Source organism: Triturus cristatus, chromosome 7 (genome assembly GCF_964204655.1).
Source record: "Triturus cristatus chromosome 7, aTriCri1.1, whole genome shotgun sequence".
NCBI lineage: Eukaryota > Metazoa > Chordata > Amphibia > Caudata > Salamandridae > Triturus > Triturus cristatus.
Genome location: NC_140590.1, coordinates 1,863,842,189 through 1,863,861,176, shown reverse-complemented (window position 1 = coordinate 1,863,861,176; position 18,988 = coordinate 1,863,842,189). Strand labels below are relative to the sequence as shown.

The 18,988-nt window shown below is 45.2% G+C and overlaps 1 protein-coding gene and 2 long non-coding RNA genes across 3 annotated transcripts in view; 2 read left to right on the top strand and 1 right to left on the bottom strand.

The window, feature by feature from the left end:
• LOC146813519 (E3 ubiquitin-protein ligase TRIM38-like) overlaps positions 1–18,988 on the bottom strand; it is a 191,118-nt gene that overhangs the window by 38,939 nt on the left and 133,191 nt on the right. The gene's annotated exons all lie outside the window — the stretch shown is intronic.
• Positions 1,484–18,988, top strand: part of LOC146813518 (uncharacterized) — a 182,853-nt gene continuing 165,348 nt past the window's right edge. The window contains exons 1-2 of the long non-coding RNA XR_014966040.1: positions 1,484–1,588; positions 5,350–5,413. This is a non-coding gene — a long non-coding RNA (uncharacterized LOC146813518). The remainder of the gene's footprint in view (positions 1,589–5,349; positions 5,414–18,988) is intronic.
• On the top strand, positions 13,873–15,023 carry LOC146813520 (uncharacterized). The gene is made up of 6 exons (XR_014966039.1): positions 13,873–14,025; positions 14,122–14,195; positions 14,291–14,366; positions 14,455–14,495; positions 14,583–14,626; positions 14,708–15,023. It is a non-coding gene; the product is annotated as an uncharacterized LOC146813520 (long non-coding RNA).

Sequence of the window (18,988 nt, the reverse complement as noted above, 5' to 3'; positions counted from 1 at the left end):
CAAAGGCCTTGCGTGACAATATGCCGTTTGGCCAATTTTTACGGGTAAGACGGAATTGTTCTACTCCTGAACTGTACAGACAACATGCCCGTAATCTATCTAACCAATTAACAGAGAAGATGTACCCAAGAAAATGAATCAAACGTGCATACAAGTGCGCAACGAACAATCACAGGGAGGCGTTATTAGAACCAAAGATTGAAAAACCGCCCTTGGGGCGTTTGACCTTTGTCAATACTTTTAGTATGCTAACGAATGGCATTCAGAAGTGTATTCGTAAGAACTGGCGACTTCTGAACAGCTGTAAAGAGAAAATTCCAATGCCGCAGTTTGCTTTCAAAAGAGGGCACAATCTACGCGACAAACTGGTACACACGCGACCAATAGAGCAAGTACCAAGAAAAGTTGGGACGCTCTGGGATTTACCGGCTGTTCAGGGCCACTTTCCGTGCGGAGCATGTGCTATTTGCCCGCAAACTAAACATTCAAAAACAGTTGATATTGGAACCACCAGACCGTGGATACAGAATACTGTTTCCAATTGCAACAGCGATAATTTGATCTACCTGATACAGTGCCCCTGCAAATATCAATACGTAGGGATGACGACTCGCAAAGTCAAACTCGGGATGCTGGAACACAAAAGCACATTTAGATGTAGAAAAACCAACACTAAATTGACAAGGCACTTTTCTGAATTTGACCATCAAGCAGATGAATTTACATGGACGGTTTTAGAAAAACCATATATATCATCTCATGTGAGTGATAAAGCCAGGTTTCTCTTCAATAAAGAACAGAAATGGGTGTTCAAACTGCATAGTGACATCAAGGGCCTTAACGATGGTATACCGTGGACGTCCTTGTGAAACTCTATGAGACTCTACATCAGATGGAGGGGACACAGGGTTTGGCAGTAGTCATTACCACTTATTTGGCATAAATTTGGAAACCATGTGAGTAGAATGGCTTACGGTTAATGACAGTAAGCTGCTCCCACAATTAATAGACAGGTTTATAGTTGCAGATTTATTTGGCAATAGATATAAAAGACATCATGACAGCTGAAATAGATGACAAATATCTTAAAAACCAAGAGGCTGCAAAAATGTTTTTTTCCATCTGTTCAAAGCGTCCCGATAAAACTACCACTTCCGAGTGGGGGGACGCAATTCGGTGGTCCAATTGCTGATTTCACAGATCGTGCGACCTTCCCATTTTTTATACTACAGCTTTCCGGTATTAAGAAGCCATTACAGCTTAAGTGAATGCCGATTAAATAAATGATATAATTAAAGATGTTGCAAATGTATTTTTCTATAAATATTCTATTAATAACTGTGTAAAGCGTTTTGAAAGAACTACCACTTCCGGGTAGGGGGACGTAATTCTTTGGTCCTTTTGCTGATCTCGCAAATCGCGCGACCTTTGCTTTTTAATTTACAGCTTCCTGGTATCATGACGTCATTCTGTAGTTTATACTGATGTCACTATGAAGCGCCAAAGGTCACGGGGCTTTAAAATTAGTTGAGTAGAGTGCCTCGGTACCTCCCACTGACTCAAGAGAGCCCGAGGCACCGACGGAGAGGTAAGAGGCGCGGCACGCGCTGCCCTTTAACCGCTGTGTTTGTCTGTGTTTTTCTTTGTCACGCTTACAAACTTCACGACAAGCTTAGAAACGAGTTCTCTTGTTTATGTAATCTACCCGCATCGGGGGAAGGAGAACTCCTTTTCTCGCTATATCTTCTAAACTTGGCACTGCCTGATTTTTACCAACTAATAAAGAGCGGCTACTGCGGCTTTAGAGACCCACTCGGTGAGAACGAGTGCCCCTGTTCATGCTATCTACCCGCACCGGGAGATGGAGAATTTCTTTCTTCGCAATACCTTCTAAACTTGGTACTGCCGGATCTTTAACCAACAAATAAAGAGTGGCTACTGCGGCAATAGAGACCTGCTCCAGCATTCTTACAAACAGAGCGGCATATCAGCAACAACCGGCGATAATTATCGCTAAGCGCACTTAGCGCTAGGATAATTATTGCCGGCTAGCGTGGATTTTTATCGCTGAGATAGCGTGCTATTAGCAACGCTTATCTCAAAAGCGATAAAAATCCTAGTGCTAACTGCCTAACGTGAGATTATCGCTGGAAACCCAGCGATAATCTCACGAAATGTGGCGTTAGCTTGTTGATAGGAACTCACAAACTTAGCCATGATATCCACCTTCCATATCAAGTCAGTCCTGAAGCAGGCGTAAGGAAAGTAGCGATAACAGGGGTTATCGCTACTTTTCCTGCCGCTATGCTTCATAGCGTGGGGCTTGATGATAGGAGAAATGTCGCTTAGTGACATTTCTCTTGTCATGTCAGGTCAGGAACGCCCACTTTGCATCTCATTAGAGATGCAAAGCTGGGTGTTAAGAATAGGTGCGCAAATGCAAGGTTTCACGCGTTAGCGTGACCTTGCTAATTAGGCGATAAAATTATCGTCGCTTTTCGGCTGAAAACGGCCGCAAAAGCGGCGATAATTTTCTATCGCCGCCTTGTAAATATGCACCAGAGCTTTTTTGCTGTGAATAACTAAAGGCATACATATTTCTACAACACAGGCATGGAAACGCTTTACTAACAGAGTATTTGTATTTGTATTTTGTATTTGTATTTTTTACTTATAACGCGCAACTATCACCCAACGGGTATCTTGGCGCTCGGACTGTGATGGAGAGAAACTTCTAGACCAACAAATGTGTAGCATCAGAGACAAAAAGACGAGGAGAGATAGAGAGCCGGTGCCGATCAGGAGATGGAGAGTTAAGAGGCCATGTGCCCCTCCCTAGGAAAGAGCCAAGTCTTCAAACTTCGCCTGAAATCCATCAAGGAGTTAGCCTGTCTAATATTCAAAGGGAGTTCATTCCAATGTCGCGGGGCCACTGTACTAAAGGCCCTACCTCCCATCCTGGCCTTCTTGATTCTACCAGTGTTTAGCAAGAAGGCATTCGATGAGCGGAGAGTCCTTTGAGGTTTGTACCAGGATATTTTCTCCTGCAGGGAGATAGGGCCAAGACCGTGTGCCGCTCTGTAGACAATGCACAGGGATTTAAATTTGACCCTTTCCCTCATAGGAAGCCAATGAAGCTCTTGAAGCGCCAACGTGGTTGAGGAACCACGTTTCCTATTCAGCGCCAATTTGGCTGCCATAGACTGGACCCTCTGCAGACTCTGATAGATGTAAAGAGGAGCTCCTAGATACAGAGAATTGCAGTAGTCCAGCCTACTTAGGATGATACTACGGACCACCAAAGGTCTTTTCTCCACACGCAGGAGAGGTAGAATCTGCCGTAGGGCTTTCATGAGAGCAAAGCAAACCCCCACTGTTTTTTTAGCTTGAGAAGCCATTTGAAGATCATTGTCAAACCTGACCCCCAGATTCCGCACCGTTGTCACTGGGACAATGGGTTCCACTTCTGGGGTCATTCTGAGATCAAAAGGCATATCTCTTACTCCCGCTGGGGGGCAGTAGATCACCTCAGACTTGCCTCCATTGAATTGCAGTGAGTTAGCCCTAAGCTAGTCCGAAGTCTGACACATACAATTCTGGAAGTTGTCCATAGTCAAAGCACCTTTTCCCTCCAGTGAGAACACTAGTTGGGTATCGTCCGCGTAGTTAATAAGATCGATCCCGTACGCTTTGATAATCGGGATTAATGGCTGCAGATAAATGTTGAAGAGGATGGGGCTGATGGCCGATCCCTGGGGGACCCCATGTTCCACCAAGGTCCTACTGGAGGTAAAAGGGGGTAGAGAAATCACCTGTTGTCTCCCTGTGAGATAAGATTGTATCCATCTCAAGGCACAACCCTTCACTCCCAAATGCTTCAGTCTATTCAACAGAATTTGGTGGTTTACCGTATCGAATGCGGCTGACATATCTAAGAGGACCAGTACATACGAAAGGCCTCTGTCAGCCCGCATCCGAAGGTTATCCAACACCGTGACCAGAGCTGTCTCCGTTCCATGACCTGGTCTAAAGCCAAACTGGCTCTTATCCAGGTGATGGAACTCCTCCAGATACCCAGAGAGAGATCTACTCACTACCTTTTCAATGATTTTTATAGAAAAAGGTAGCAGGGAGATGGGTCTAAAACTAGCAGGATCACCTGGGTCCAGAGAAGACTTCTTTAGTAGTGGAGTAACTACTGCCAGCTTCCATGTTTCAGGCACCACCCCTTCCTCCAGAGATTGGCAGCATATCTGCCACAGCCGAGGGAGCAAAGCCGGAGCATGCTCTTTCCAGATATTATTGGGTAGGGGGTCTAATGGAGACCCTGACCTCACATTCTGTGCACCGTTGTTAAACAACTCATTAGTGAGTGGTATAAAGTGCTCCAGTGAGGTTACCACCCCTAGTTCTTCCGGGGGTGTGTGTCCTTTAGCATTTGGAGGGGAAGGGTCGCACATATTTAGCCCCCCTACAATTTTTGCAATTTTCTCCTCAAAATAAGAGGCGATTTTATCACATAGCGCCTGTGACGCGACCACTTTATTTCCCGCACTAGTGGGATTAGAGAGGTCTCTAATGATCTTAAAAAGGGCTCTAGTGCTATTTGGTGCTGACATAATGGAGTCGATGAAAAAGTCCTCCTTGGCCTTAGCCATCAGCTCTTTATACTGAGCTTGTACCTTTTTAAGGGCCACTTTATCGTGCTCAGCATAATGCCTGCGCCATTTCCTTTCTGCCTGTCGACAAGATCTACGTATGATACTCAGCTCTTCAGTGTACCACGGTGCAGAATGTTTTAATCTGGCCTTCAGGCGTTTCAAAGGTACATGCTGATCTAATACATCAAGAATGTAATTCTGGTACAGACAGTGTGTCTTGAAATTATGTTTGGGTTATACTCGCAACATTCTTACAACACAGGCATGAATATATAGCAATGTGGGTAGGCCCATATAGATTTAAAAGGTAGCTCACTATTTGGTTGCACCTAATACAGATCTAAATGTATCGTGCATGCTAACGCAAGGCAATTTTTAGGAATACAGAGATGTTATCTTGTTTTTTGTTTTGCGTTGATATACACATTTGTCAAAAAAATGGTTGTGTTCATTAAGTAAAGAACTCTTGCAGACAGTGTCTGCATTGACAAAATAGCGATTTGTGGAAATGAACTGCCAAATTGATAACCAAATCTTTTAAGGTGTGTTTCTAAGTGTGTTCCCTTAGAGAAAGGTGTCCACTATTGAGTAGAAGATTACAAAATATGAGACACTCACGAAGGGGCATAGTAGGTGAATTGAAATTTGTCTTGTGCTCCCCTCAATGGTTATTTCACTTCCCTTACAGGGCGGGGTCTCCCATACCTGAGTTGTTACCGGGTGAGGTGAGGTTTATATCTCATACAAGACAGGTGAGTGCACCGGCTAAAGATTTGATTCGTTGGTGCAATAAATAGAATGTATTGGGATACATATAGCCAATAGATGATGAATGAGTTATGGTGAGCATTTATAACTGTTTTATTATTTCACAGCTAGGATCTGTGTGCTTATCTTTTACAGGTGTGAAGAACACTCCGCTTGTATCGAGGTATTATCATGCAAAAGGTTGTATTCGATGATAACTGTTAGCACGTTTCAATAAATTAAGAATGCAGTAGCAATCTATTGTCCAGGTCCTGAAGAAAGCCGGGGCATGTGGCCCTTCAGGCTGAAACTAGTTGACCGTATTGTGAAGCGGCCTATTTGTTGAAAGCTGCTTCTGCACTATTTTAAAAGGATTGGTAGAGATGTTTTGTATTAAAGTTAGTTTTTCTCTCCCAAATCCCTTTTAATCTCACTCACATGCACTGCACTGGTAATTCCATCACCCAAGCTATTGATATCCACTTTCTTGAAATCTGCAAGGAGGTGACTGAAGTGGTCTCTGTTTTCTTTTGCTTGCACTTCCTCCTGCTGTCATTTCTGTGGCCTGCTCGTAATCCGATCCACATCACCTCCCTCTGTGATCTAGAGGAGTGGTGGTAGGAAGGAAGGATATCCAAGTGATGACACTGACCTCTCTTGGTAGTTGATGGAAATCCTTTAATTTTGCGAAGGTAGTTTTTCCTTATGGATTTATCTTTTTTCATTACACTTCTGATACTTGCTGGGTGTTTGTAATCCTGTGTGTTGTGATAACTTGGTTTCTGCTCCCTTTTCCCAGACCACCAGATTCTTTTGCAGTTACCATTCAGTCTCCGCCACGCTCAAAATCCTTCACTGGCTGAAGGTCAAAAATAGAATTAAGCTCATGGCCCTCTGTTTGGCCTATAAAGCGCTACATGACTCTGGACCCTCCTTGCTTCAGTTTAGGAAACTTTTGAAAACATGGCTTTTCAATCAGTAGGTTCTCTTGCTCTGCTCATCGTGGCTCACAGAATCAGCTTCAAGACGCCGTCGGGCATATGTCGCTCTTTACAAATTGGGTAACATAACATAACAAATCTAAATTATGCGTGGTCAGATGTCTTAAAGCACATGAGAACATGACAGCAGATTTACATCCTCCCAGGGACAGACAATCACCCATCGCATTGAAGAAACACTTTCAATCATCGACGTCCGATCTATTGCCATGTCTGTGAGATGGATCCTGCGTGAGGCCGAACTAAGAACTTTTTAAACTGACTCTACTCTTTTGTTAGTAAAGCGCGGGGACGATTGTGGCCTTTTGTTTAAGTATTGATGGTAATCAAAGCCCCTTCACGGGCTGTGATTACCATCAATACGTAAACAAAAGGCCACAATCAGCCCCGCACTCTGCAGCCACACACCCCCGAACCCCCCCAAGCCCCCACAAGCCCACAAGCCCCCACAAGCCCACAAGACCCCACACGCCCCCTTACCTGCACTCTTGATGACTCCTCTCCGGCACCAGTGCAAAAGTGCCTGCTTATCGCGCCGCCCGCTTCTTAAAGCGGCGGCACCTCTGCCTCTCTCCTGCGAGACGTCCTGGTTGCGTTGTGCGCGCTCCACATCCGGCAGTGCGCGCTGACGTCAGGGAAGGTGCGCGCGCGCGTGCCTTAAAGGGAGCGGTGATTATGTTACTTATCATGTAAGCATCTGTTTGTGGCATGCAGTGCTGTAGATTCACATGTTTTGCATACTCCTGCCATCTAGTGTTGGGTCCAGATGTGTGCAAGTTGGTTTTCTTCAAGGAAATCTTTAAGGGTCAAAATTTTGAGGTGAGACTGTGCATGGGCATCGACTCCATTGTTAGATTGTTTTCCCTCAGGCTGGTTAGAATGGAGTGTGAAAGAAGTGTAAGTAAAGAGATGTCCATGCAGATTAAATAGATAAAGGAAATTGCAATTGCCGTAGGTGTCCGGAAAAGGAGGATGGGCGCATGTGAAGCTACAGCAATAACAGATGCCTACAGGATAAGTAACATAATCCGCTCAAAGCATGTGTGGCTGTAGATATGCATGCTTTGCGTAGATTGTACAGCAGTCCCTCCAAGAGCGGCTGCATTTCTCTGAAAGAGTGTCTGTAACACTAGCTGGCCTACAGTAGCTTGTTGACATGCTAGAACATCCACACTATGATGTTTAGTGAAGGTATGTAGTGTAGACCATGTTGCTGCATATGTCAGCCAGTGGGTATGTTGCCTACGAAAGCCATGGAAGCCCCTCTTTTGTGAGTAGAGTTGGCTCTAGGGGATGTAGATACAGTTTTCTTGGCTTTACTGTAACATGTTTAAATGCACTCAACTGTCCACCTGGCACTGCCTGGTTTGGATTTAGACGTTCCTTGATGTGGAGGTGAAAAAGCAACAAATAGTTGTTCTGTCTTTGGAAAGTTTTAGTTCAGTCAATGTAGTACATTAGGGCTCTTTTGACGTCTAATGCATGGAGAGCCCTTTCTTCAACAGAGTCTGGTTGAGGAAAAAACACTGTCAACTCAATCGACTGCTTGACGACGGCGGTTTGCGGACTGCATGAGGAAAATTGCTAATTGGATGGCTTACAACTGCCTTCAATTAAATTGTGAAAAAACAGAGATAATGCTGTTTGGCAAGGCTCAGGAGTCTTGGTCAGTGGACTGGTGGGCTGTCGAATTAAGCAGCGCTCATGCCCTAAACAGGTAGTAAAGAATCTTGGTGTCAAGCTAGATCAAACACTTTCCATGAAAGCCCAAATAAGCATCATATGTGGCACCTGTTGTTCCACACTGCGGCTGCTCAGGAAAGCCTTCCCATGGCTCCCTACGCTATCTAGAAATACCTTAGTCCAGGCACTGATCACCAGCCACCTGGACTATGGGAATGCACTTCTAGTAGAAGCAAACGCGTCATTACTGCAAGCCCTTCACTGGCACCCCATCAGGAAATGGGCTATATTTAAATTGGGCTGCATTAACCCCACAGCTTCCCTCATACTTTCATAACAGACTCAGCATATGCCAGTCAACTCATTTGCTCAGATCCTCGAAACAAGCTCTTCTAAAAATTCATTGCATTCACATCTCTAGATTTGTTGGTAGATCCTTCTCTCACCATCCCTCGCTCCACTGGAACAAGCTTCCTGTGCAAATTCAAATGTACCAAGATTGTTCTACATTTAAAAACATTTTAAAACATTCTAATGGGTTTCCTGCACTTGCTGTTTCGAGTTGTTAGCATCGAGATACACCTTTGTGTGAGTCTTTTAACGCTATATCAAATGCCTCTAACATAACATAACATAACATTGAGGTGAAAGTGGGAGACAATGTTTGGAAGGAATTTGGGGTTGGGGCATGGGATCAACGAGTGTCTATGAAGTTGGAAAAAAGGTTCTTCTAAGGTTAATGCCTGGCGCCCACCAACATGTCGAAGTGAGTTAATGGCGATTAAAAATACCAAATTCCAAGAGAGAAATTGAAGGGGACAACTATGTAGGGTTTAGGAAGGAGAACCCATGAGTATTGTGAGAACAACGGAGTGATTACAATGGCGGACGGACTTAAGTCTTTATGGCGGTGGTCCCGCACATGTAATTACGATGCTACCGCCTTAGTGGCATTGTGCATGTTTACCTTTGCTGTGGGTTCTGCTGGTGCAGCACCCGCCGCAGTGATGAAATGCATGTTGTGCATTTCCCGGCACTACGTGGCAGGCACCACGCGGTGCCTGCCACCTGGTGTAGGGAACTGTAGGGAGACACCGTAGGTGCCCCCCAAGTGCACAAGTAACATGCCCCTGCAAAAGGGGGGCCCGCAACGTGCCCCCAAAGTACATCCACGCCAGCCTTTGAATGGCGGTTGAACCACCACATACAGCCTAGCAGGGATGCAGCATCCAAATCTGGCGGGCGGTGCCTGCTAGGCACCGCCACCATTTTGTGGATGCAGGGTGGGTCTGACAGGCAATCGTAACGATCCTTATCTGGCGGGCAGAGAATGGGCGCACAATGGCAGTGAACCCGCCACCGGCAGGATGCGGTGTTGGGTTCACTGCCATCATAATGACCCCCAATGTTAAGATTCCAGGAAGGGGCAGGTGGAACCTGGGGTGGAATCTCTCTCTTATGATAACCAACTACTGCAGCAAGATGCAACCGTATGGAGGAGAATATGAGCCCAGAGAGATGTAAATGTAGCAGGTAACAAACAATGTTTGTATTGTGGCACTGAATGTATTAATTATAACAAAAACAAACAAATCTGTTTTTATTTAGCCGCATAGCATGTGGTAGGCCTACACACTTCTTTGAAATGGTCATACATTCAGGTGGGAGATTGAGATAACCAGATTCTATGACCTCGGAAGCCAAATTGCTAGGTTGAGCTCCTTGGGTTTGGGTGCCTGATTTCTCCATGGTTCTGTGTGAGAAGGTCCAGGTTGAGGGGAAGCTTCTTGTGGGGAACTACAGATAGTTCTAGCAGTGTTATGAACCGGAGCTTTCGAGCCTATGTGGGAGCCACTGGTATGAGTTAGAGAGATGTTTGCCTGTGTTTCCAAACCAGAAACAGACGGCGAGAGACAGAAGGAAAAGCATAGGCAAATGTCCCTGATCAATTCATTCATAGTGCCTTGCCCTTGGATAGTGGGCCTGGGAACCCTGGAGGCAACGTTTGGGCATTTGGCATTGTCCGCAGTTGCAAAGAGGTCTATTTGATGAAATCTCCATTTGTGAAAGTAAGGGAGGAGGACTTGGGGGTGGAGTTGCCACTCGTGGACTTGTTTTCGCATCCTGCTAAGTCGTTGTCTGTTCCCGCAAGCTGTTCCGCAAACAGATAAATGTTGCAATTTAGATCCCAGCGCCAAATGGTCTGAGATAGGGGTGACAACTGTAGATAATGAGCTCCTGTCCTGTTTTTGTAAATAGTACATAGTTGTCATATTATCCATTCAAACTAGGATGACCTTGCTTGTCAGGTGAGGTAGGAACGCTTTCAATGCTAGATGAACAGCTTGAAGCTCTAGGTAGTTCATGTGGAGATTCTGTTTTTTGGCACCCCAGAGACCCCAGCCTGTGAGTGATGTGGGAAAGAGGGTTGAGGAAAGGCTGCTCTTTTATCAGATTCATGGTGTTCCACCACTGTAGAGCGCGTTGAGTGCGGCTGTTTATCAACACTAGATCCTCCAATTGACCTTGGGCCTGAGACCTCTGCTGCGGATGCATTTGTAGCTATGTATGCGGTACTATAGCAAAGCAGGAAGCCATCATTCCTAGGAGCTTCATGACTGTTCTTACTCGGACCTATTGATTGGGTTGGAAATGGGAAATGAGCTTTTGAAAATTCAGGATTCTCACAATATTGGGATAGGCTAGTCCTGCCTGTGTGTTTAGGATAGCTCCCAGATACGATTTAACCTGCAGAGGTTGAAGGTGAGATTTGGCAACATTGATTGTGAACGCTAAGCGATGGAGCAGATTTATGGTAGCTTGAGTATGTTGCTGGCACAGATGATGGATGTTTTGTCTTTGTGAATGTGCTGCTATCACTGCTCGGTATTAGGTGAATGCCCAAGGTGCAGTAGTCACCTTGAATGGGAGGACCTTGAATTGATAATGTTTTCCGGCTATAGCTAATCTGAGGCGGCCTTTAAATCTTGTTGGAGAAGTGGAATCGCGTCTTGTAGAGTGAGTGTATTGAAATGCTGTGACAGTATGTAATGGTTTAGGGGCCTAAGGTCTAAAATTGGCCATAAAGATCCTTCCTCTTCGTGGATTAGGAAGTAGAGGGAGTATACTCCTGCTTCTATAGCTCATTTGAGTAGAAAAACTTGAACTTCCTGTTTGAGCAAAGTCTGATGTTATTGATTGCCATGTGGGTAAAAAGTCCTGTAGATGATCCCCTGACAGGTGTTATATGGTCAGGGGAGGAGAAGGAAGTCATTTTGGGGGGTGGGTGTTCCACCACGTGTGGAAGCACTCTTGCATCTACCCTTGGCATTGTTGCCCCTATAGGAGCCTCTAAAGTGTCCTCTCAGAGAGGAGTTTTGGTTGTGACTTTGCTGGTATGAGGTGGAGGAAAGTTGTGGTTTTTGACTCTTCACGATAGCTGGAGAGGCAACAGGAGCCCGGGGAGTAGCTGTTTTAAAGGCTCCCATTGATGTTGGTGTTTCCATGTCTTTTCAAAAAAGTTCTAGGTTCTCGTCAACTTGGGAACCAACAAGATTCTCTTTGTCAAAGTGTACATTAGGCAGACTTTGCTGTACTTCTGGTTTGAACCCAGAAATATGCAGCCGTGCAAGATGGTTGTATTGATATCTCTAGCTGCAGAGTCAGCAAAATAGAGAGCACAATGGATGGATGCATTTGATATTAACTTGCCCTCGGAGACAAGTTCCTGTCCTCTTTTTCTGTGCGCCTCTGGGAGATGTTGGAGGTGCTCCTCTATTCCGTCCCGGTGCGCACGGTCATAGCGGGCAAGTAAACCTACTGTATTGGCAATATACCAATTGTTTGCAGACTGCGCCACAACCCTTTTCCCTGCTGCATCACTGTGCTTGCTCTCTTTGTCAGGCCGTGGGGCATCTTCACTAGCTTGTGAATTTGCACGCTTATGAGCAGTGGTGACGAATAGGGAGTCTGGTGGTTCTTGTCACCTAATGTATACAGGATCTGATGGAGCGGCATTATATTATTATCAACCTCGGGTATTATTACTCCAGCCCTAACATGGTCTTTAAAATGTCTTCCATGTGGAGTAACATGCCCTTTAGCATGGGTAATGACTGAGTGGCCCAAAGGGTAGATAAAAGGGTCTCAAAGAGGAGATCCTCTTATGAGGGTTCCTTGTGGAGCTGGCCATCATGAAAGGTAGTAGCCCTACTTACTATGTCTTGATACGCAGTGGAATCATCAGGAGGGGATGGACTGGTGGGATATAAATCGGCGTCAGTGCTCCCTGGTGGGCTATATCATAAGCGTCCCAGGAGCCATTGTGTTGTGGTGTCTCAAAGGTGTCATCCCAAGCACCGTGCCTCCCTAGACCATTACCAGGCGATCCCTGATTTGAGATATCTTGGGGATCTTCAAGAAACTGTGGTGGAGGTGGAGGTGGTGAGGGTGGTGAAAGAGCCAGAGGACTAGTGGCTTTTTCCATTTTCTTCCTTTTAGGTGGTGTGGGTGAGTCAAGAACCTCTTGGAAAGGCAGCTGTCTTTTTGATGGTGGCTGACTTGGAGCAGAAAGTTTTGCTAGGATTTGTCCAGTAAGGCTGAATGTTGATCTGCTCCTGTGGAGCATCCAGTTTTTCTTGTAATTTACGGAGGATAGGCTCCACAGGTTTGATGGTATGTATTTTCAGAGCAGGTTCTGAAGTATTTGGATCAGATCTGTGTTGGTGTTTCGGTGCTAAAGTTCTACTTGGTGTCAAAGCAGTGGATCTTGTTGGTCAGGTCAGCAACTGGGCGGCTGGGTGCTGAGGTGATTGACGCTGAAGCTTTAGCTTCAGTTGATGTTTCAGTGCTGAGCAGTAGGGCGGAGTGTCCAAACCAGTAATAAGTAATTAATCAAAATTGGCATCTGATCAAATATCTGGATGACTCACTGAATCAAAACCCTCTCTTTGCATTCAGAAAAGATCGCAGCATTGCTAACCAAGTGGTAAGAGCAGCAATGCCAGCAGTAAAACAAATCTCGGTAAGAGATTATGTAGGACTTCCTCCAATAACTGGGCACCATAAGTGCGGAACTTGTGTATGTTGCGACTAGACGGAAGAAGGGACACTGTTCACTCATAACTCAATACACTGGAAGCACGAATCTTTTACAAATTGTAGAATTAGATTCGTAATATATGGAATACGATGTCCTTGTAACCAATTATATATTGGAAAAACAAGTCAAGAAATCAGAGCCCGGATCTCTCAGCACAAATCTAGAATTAATAAAAACGTACTGAATGCCCCACTAGTGAACCACTGGAAAATAAACAACCATCAGGTAAAAGATCTAAAATGGATGGTGATCTCAAAAGTGGAACAGGATGTAAGAGGAGGAGATATTGACATAAAACTATCAAGAAGAGAAGCCATGCTAATAGTAAAATTCAACACCGCTGTTAATGGCCTCAATGAACTTTCAGAAATATACAATCTAAGATAAAGTCTGTTCAGACTGCTGTCAAGAATCACCCCCTCATTAAGAAGCTGCACCGAGAAATGGAATAGCACATATGGTGGAGTAGAGATACTTAGCGATCCAAAGGAGAATACGCACTGTCAAATACAAGTCCCACACTGCAACACTCTAGCTTGGATGCATCCTTAAAGACACGTGTCACGCAATGGACATTAAACAGACCCTTGGATAAAAAATTCCATCCAAGAAATAGTTTAAAGGATATTCAATACATTTTCTATTTTCCTTTTAGGGACCGCGCAACTTTATTACGTATTTCTTGAACTAGACATGGCCATTTAAGAACTACAAGCCCCATGAATACTAAAACAACTGAGACTTTCTCTTAAATCCCACGAGATTTTCGATTGAAATGCGCAACAGAGCAGACATCGTCCCCGCTGCAGAAAGAAGACCGTAAAGCCCTCAGGTACAGAAGAAGACATAAAGGTAGTTTAGGTCAAAAAAGATTTATCTACATAAGACGAGAAGAGAAAACTTAGCACTGTCCTCCTTTTTCAAACAGCAGAGTACAAACAAATCTGTGTACGCCAGTGTGGATACGTGAACGAAAAAGACGCGCCCACCAAGTAAACAAAGGTACGTTGATTTCAACCCGTGCTCGTTTCCTTTAATCGCCTTAAAAGACCTGCCCTTGGAAGGAAGAAATAACTCCGTAAATTTTACCATTCTAGTACCGCTGGACACACAACTCTCTGAAGGTCTTCTCACGATACAACATTCTCAGCGAGGAAGACAGGAATATTAAAAGTAAGTCACAGTTTAGTATCACAATTCACCTTTAATCAGTGAATCGATACACCAAGAAATTAATTCCGCCATTTCCGCCCTTTTACAGAAAATAACCACAACTTCACTACGAGACGAGATACATACGAAGTAAGCACACTGGTTATAAACACCTGAATGTTTGACCTGATGAATGGTGATCTAGTCGTGTTGATCTAATTGGTCGTTTTCTTCCAGGTTTAAAAAGACTTCCCTGGATGGTTTCCCCCTTTTGAATAAAGGTACATTATTTGGCAAATTGTATAGCTGAAGCATTAGTGCAGAGGTGTCTAGTAGTACTAAGTCGCTTCTTGTCTTTTTAGATTTTAGGTCCTGATGAGAGTCCCAAGAACAGACGGGGCTTGAAACGCGTCGACCGTAGCTTATTGGCCATAAGAGTTTAAAATAATTTCTAAAAACCTGCATTTTTGTATTATTCTGGAAAATGTTTCTATGGCCACTGTGAAAAATTCTCTATTGTATTGAAAAATAATCTGTGATTTGTATGTTTGCAATATGGATGTTTTTGAACTGCGCAGTATGGTATGTGAATGAATGTATGATATGATAAACTGAATGTGTCTGGAGTGAAAAAGTTTTTATGTCTATGGATAATCGTTGTGTTTGTTCTGGAGATAAGTTCTTGAAATGTATTTTTCGAAGTCACTAAAAAAATTAAAAAGTGCCTACTACTAAAAAGAAAATAAATAGATAAAACAGACGGAAAAAGTGGTCTTGAGACTTACGTTGTTTGCATTCAATTGAGTCTCCCGCCAAAGAAAAGCGGACATTAAATTAAGGCTCAGTATTGGTAATAGTGGTGTTACTTATATCTCTTCTTCACTAGTTGTGGGCTTGCTCCCATATATATATTTGTAATGCGTGACAAACTGACCAAGAATACCTGCCCAAGGTTCGGTAAGTTTAGCTGCCAACGCACGCCCCGGTCTACCACCCTCACCATAGTACCTAGCTTTACAGCGCCGTGACAGATACCGCACTTCCTGCTCTGCCAGCGCATTATATTCAGTAACCTGCGAACGTATGGCCGCCAATGTAGCATTATCTGGCACTTCTTCATATTGCCGTTCTAATCTTACCAGATCTTGCTCAATCTGTTTCATTGAATCACGCAGAGATTTGAGCACTCCTGCTTGCAAACCTATACACGCCCCACGGATAGTCACCGTAAAAGCTTCCAATATAGTACATAGACTCTGCACCGAGCCCAAATTATCAGTGAAATAGTGTTCTATTGCTTCACGCACCCCTTCTCTAAAGACTGGATCCTGCAATGGGTTGCAGTTTCCATTGAAATGGGGCTGGAGTGTATGTAGGCATCTGCATGGTAAGCAGGACCGGCGCGTGGTCAGATAAGGTACATGGTAAATGCACCACCCTGGAAGTCCATGCATTGATGTTGTTTGTGGTGAGCCAGTAATCTAATCGTGACCATGTATTATGGGTATATGAATAGCATGTTCCCTCCCGCACCCCAGGATAGCGCAATCTTCAAATATCTGTGAGGAATAGATCATGCATACCATCATGAACTGCCTGTGCAGCTTTTTTAATAACAGGATCTACATTAGAGTGTTGCTCCATCGCCTGATTCAGCATAACATTAAAATCCCTCCCACATCTGATGGCAGAAGGCGGTAGCATATATACTTTGTTCCATAGCAACTTAAAAAACTCCGGATCGTCTATATTTGGCCCATAGACATTCACGATTGTAATCAAGGTACCACACAACTTACCCTGCACTATGACATATCGGCCATTACCATTTATATCTTCATGACTACTAATTTTTGATACTTTTTTTAACTAACACCATCACCCCCCGTGCATATGTGGAATATGAAGAGGCAAAACGTGCACCAGCCCATTTTCTGGCTATAGTAGATGCGGCATGCCCACTGAGATGAGTCTCTTGCAACAGCGCAACATGTACGTTATGGCGATCCAGATACGCCAAGACCTGCCTAGCTTTCTTTGGATTGTTTAGACCCCTGACGTTCCAAGTGAGCCAATTACGTTTCCCGTTCGCCGCCATTACCTACTCTGCTGAGGCATTACATGTAACAGTAGTATCATACCTTGTGGCACAAATGATTACGAAGCAACAGTTATGTATCCTGATTTGCACAGCTGCACATTCAAACATCCCTGCAAAGAAACCCCCCACCCACCCCAGCACCCCAATCATGTTGAGGCATCCCCCAACTAAGCCCCCCACCCACTTAAGCATCCCAATCATGCTAAGGTACCCCAAAACAAAATAGATCCCAAACAAAGTCGCCCACCCTTCCCGCTGTGAGTAGATAGCCTGCTCACAGCCTATAAACCCCTTTAGAAACTGTGTGGGTTGTACCCTTATGGAGGACACCAGCTGCCCATTGACCCCCATGTTGGTACCTGGGGGGCTCGGGCAAGTCTATTATTTCCCCAGCATATCCACCTTTCGGACGTCCTATTCTAATACACACAGCAATAGTCCCGGGATGCCAAGATAGTGGCAGCCACTGCTAGGCGTCCAATTACAGATCCACAGCTATCAACAGAGACAGCGCAACATAACACTCAGCAGTAGTCCATTTATATAGCGCAGTCTTACCTATGGGTGCCGGGGATCAGAAAGACAATTAAACATGGTAAAACAGGCAAACTAACTAGAGTTTCGCACATTGCCCCATGCCCCCCATCTTACGCCAAATGACACATCTATCACTTTATGGGCATTTGCAGTTATATGCCCGGCCTTACCACCAGTGGAGCAACTCAGGCATGTTTATAATCATTTAGATTCGTCCCATCAATACATAACATGTCCAACACACCCTCTTCCACGTATTAACATTACACAGTACAGTTCTTCACTTAGTGGGCCAGGCAGGTGTCATTCTGGCCATGTACCGAAGTGACAGGAGCACTGATTATCTAAAGTGTGGGTGTACACATCTATATCAAACAGAATCAGCTTACGACCTGCAGTGGTTCGCTAATCGTCATTGTCTGCATCATCACCAGCCAGTCCAGCCATACTGCGCCACTCCAGTTGTTTAACAAATTGCATAGCTTCCTTCGGAGTTATGTAGATTCGTGGTTTGCTCCCATACATCACCTTGAGACGTGCAGGGTAAAGCATGGCATATTGAATCTTCATAGCCTGCAGTTTTTTCTTCACTTGTTGAAACTCACGCCGGGCCTGCTGCACCACTACCATGAAGTCCGGGAACAACGCCACCTACAGCCCCTGGTATTTACTAGTGCCTATCTCTCTCGCAAGGCGGAGGGCCACATCCCTGTTGGGGTAATTAAGAAGTCTCGTAATATTCGGGCACGGAGGCGCCCCCGGCACAGGACGTGGAGCGAGGGACCGGTGTGCTCTTTCCACCACCAACACGTTTGGAAAAGTGTTCCGCACCCAACATGGTCTTGAGCATGTCTTCCACATAGAGCTCCAATTTGCCCATGTTGGTTGATTCGGGCACACCTGTGATGCGCAGGTTGTTGTGGCGCGACCTCGCCTCCAAATCCTCGTTCTTAGCCCTTATAACTTCCAGTATTTTCTCCACCTCAGTGCAGGACTTCGTGATGTGTTCCACCTTATCCTCAGCGTTCGTGATGCGCTGCTCCGCCTCCGTCAGACGAGCTCCATGCTTGTCCAGTTTCGCTGACATGGTGTCCATGCGCAGATTTAGATTATCTATTTTGCCATCAATAGTCTGAAGACTTTGCTGCATTGCCAGCATCATTTTTCCCAGCTTGGAACTACTGCCAGACTCCATATCCGTTTCAGTATCAGATGTTGCTTGCGTCTGCATTTTCTTTAGACGCTTAGATTCAAATGAGAGCGTGGACTGCAAATGCTTGTCAGGTTTACCCATCGTGCCACTGACAGTCGCAGGCCTTATATCGCAGCTGCGACCCCTGCACCACAGCCTCCAGTGATCTAGCTATTTTAATTCAGCTGTCTAAGGATCCAGCACCTCTCACTGGAATGGCTGCGTTCCCGCCATAACACCTCACAGAGCAGCCAGCTAATGACCGCAGCGTGTTCAGGGATCTATACTCTATGCCACAGCCGCCCATTAGCTAGAGTGCATTAACCCAGCACCGCAATGATGGCAGTTCTTCCACAGCACCAGTGCAGCAGCCCACTTCAGACCCCCCTTGCACAGTACCTTCCACTTAAAGCCGCACACTCAGTGGCAGGGCCGTCGATTCTTCACGCGGTGTTACCACCTCACTGCAGCCAGATCAGGCAGCCATCACACTCTGTATAGGCCCAAAGCTACTTAATGCTTCCCAGTGCACTGTGAGCCACAACTGTCAGGAGATGTGCACCGCATGGATCTCCAACCTTCAGGGAGCCGCCGAAGGCGTCAGCATTAATTTATTGGCCACAGTTTAGCAGCATATCCAGCACACACCAATATCCTCACCCCCTCTCAATGGCAAGCAGGCCGGGGGGTCAGGTCATGAGCCGCAGCAACACAGTAAAGTCAAGCGCTAGTCTGTCAGTGTGTCTTTTATTCCCGCCTCGCCTTCCTGAGTGAGTTTTCACAGAATGCACCAAAGCGGTCCACACGGCTTAC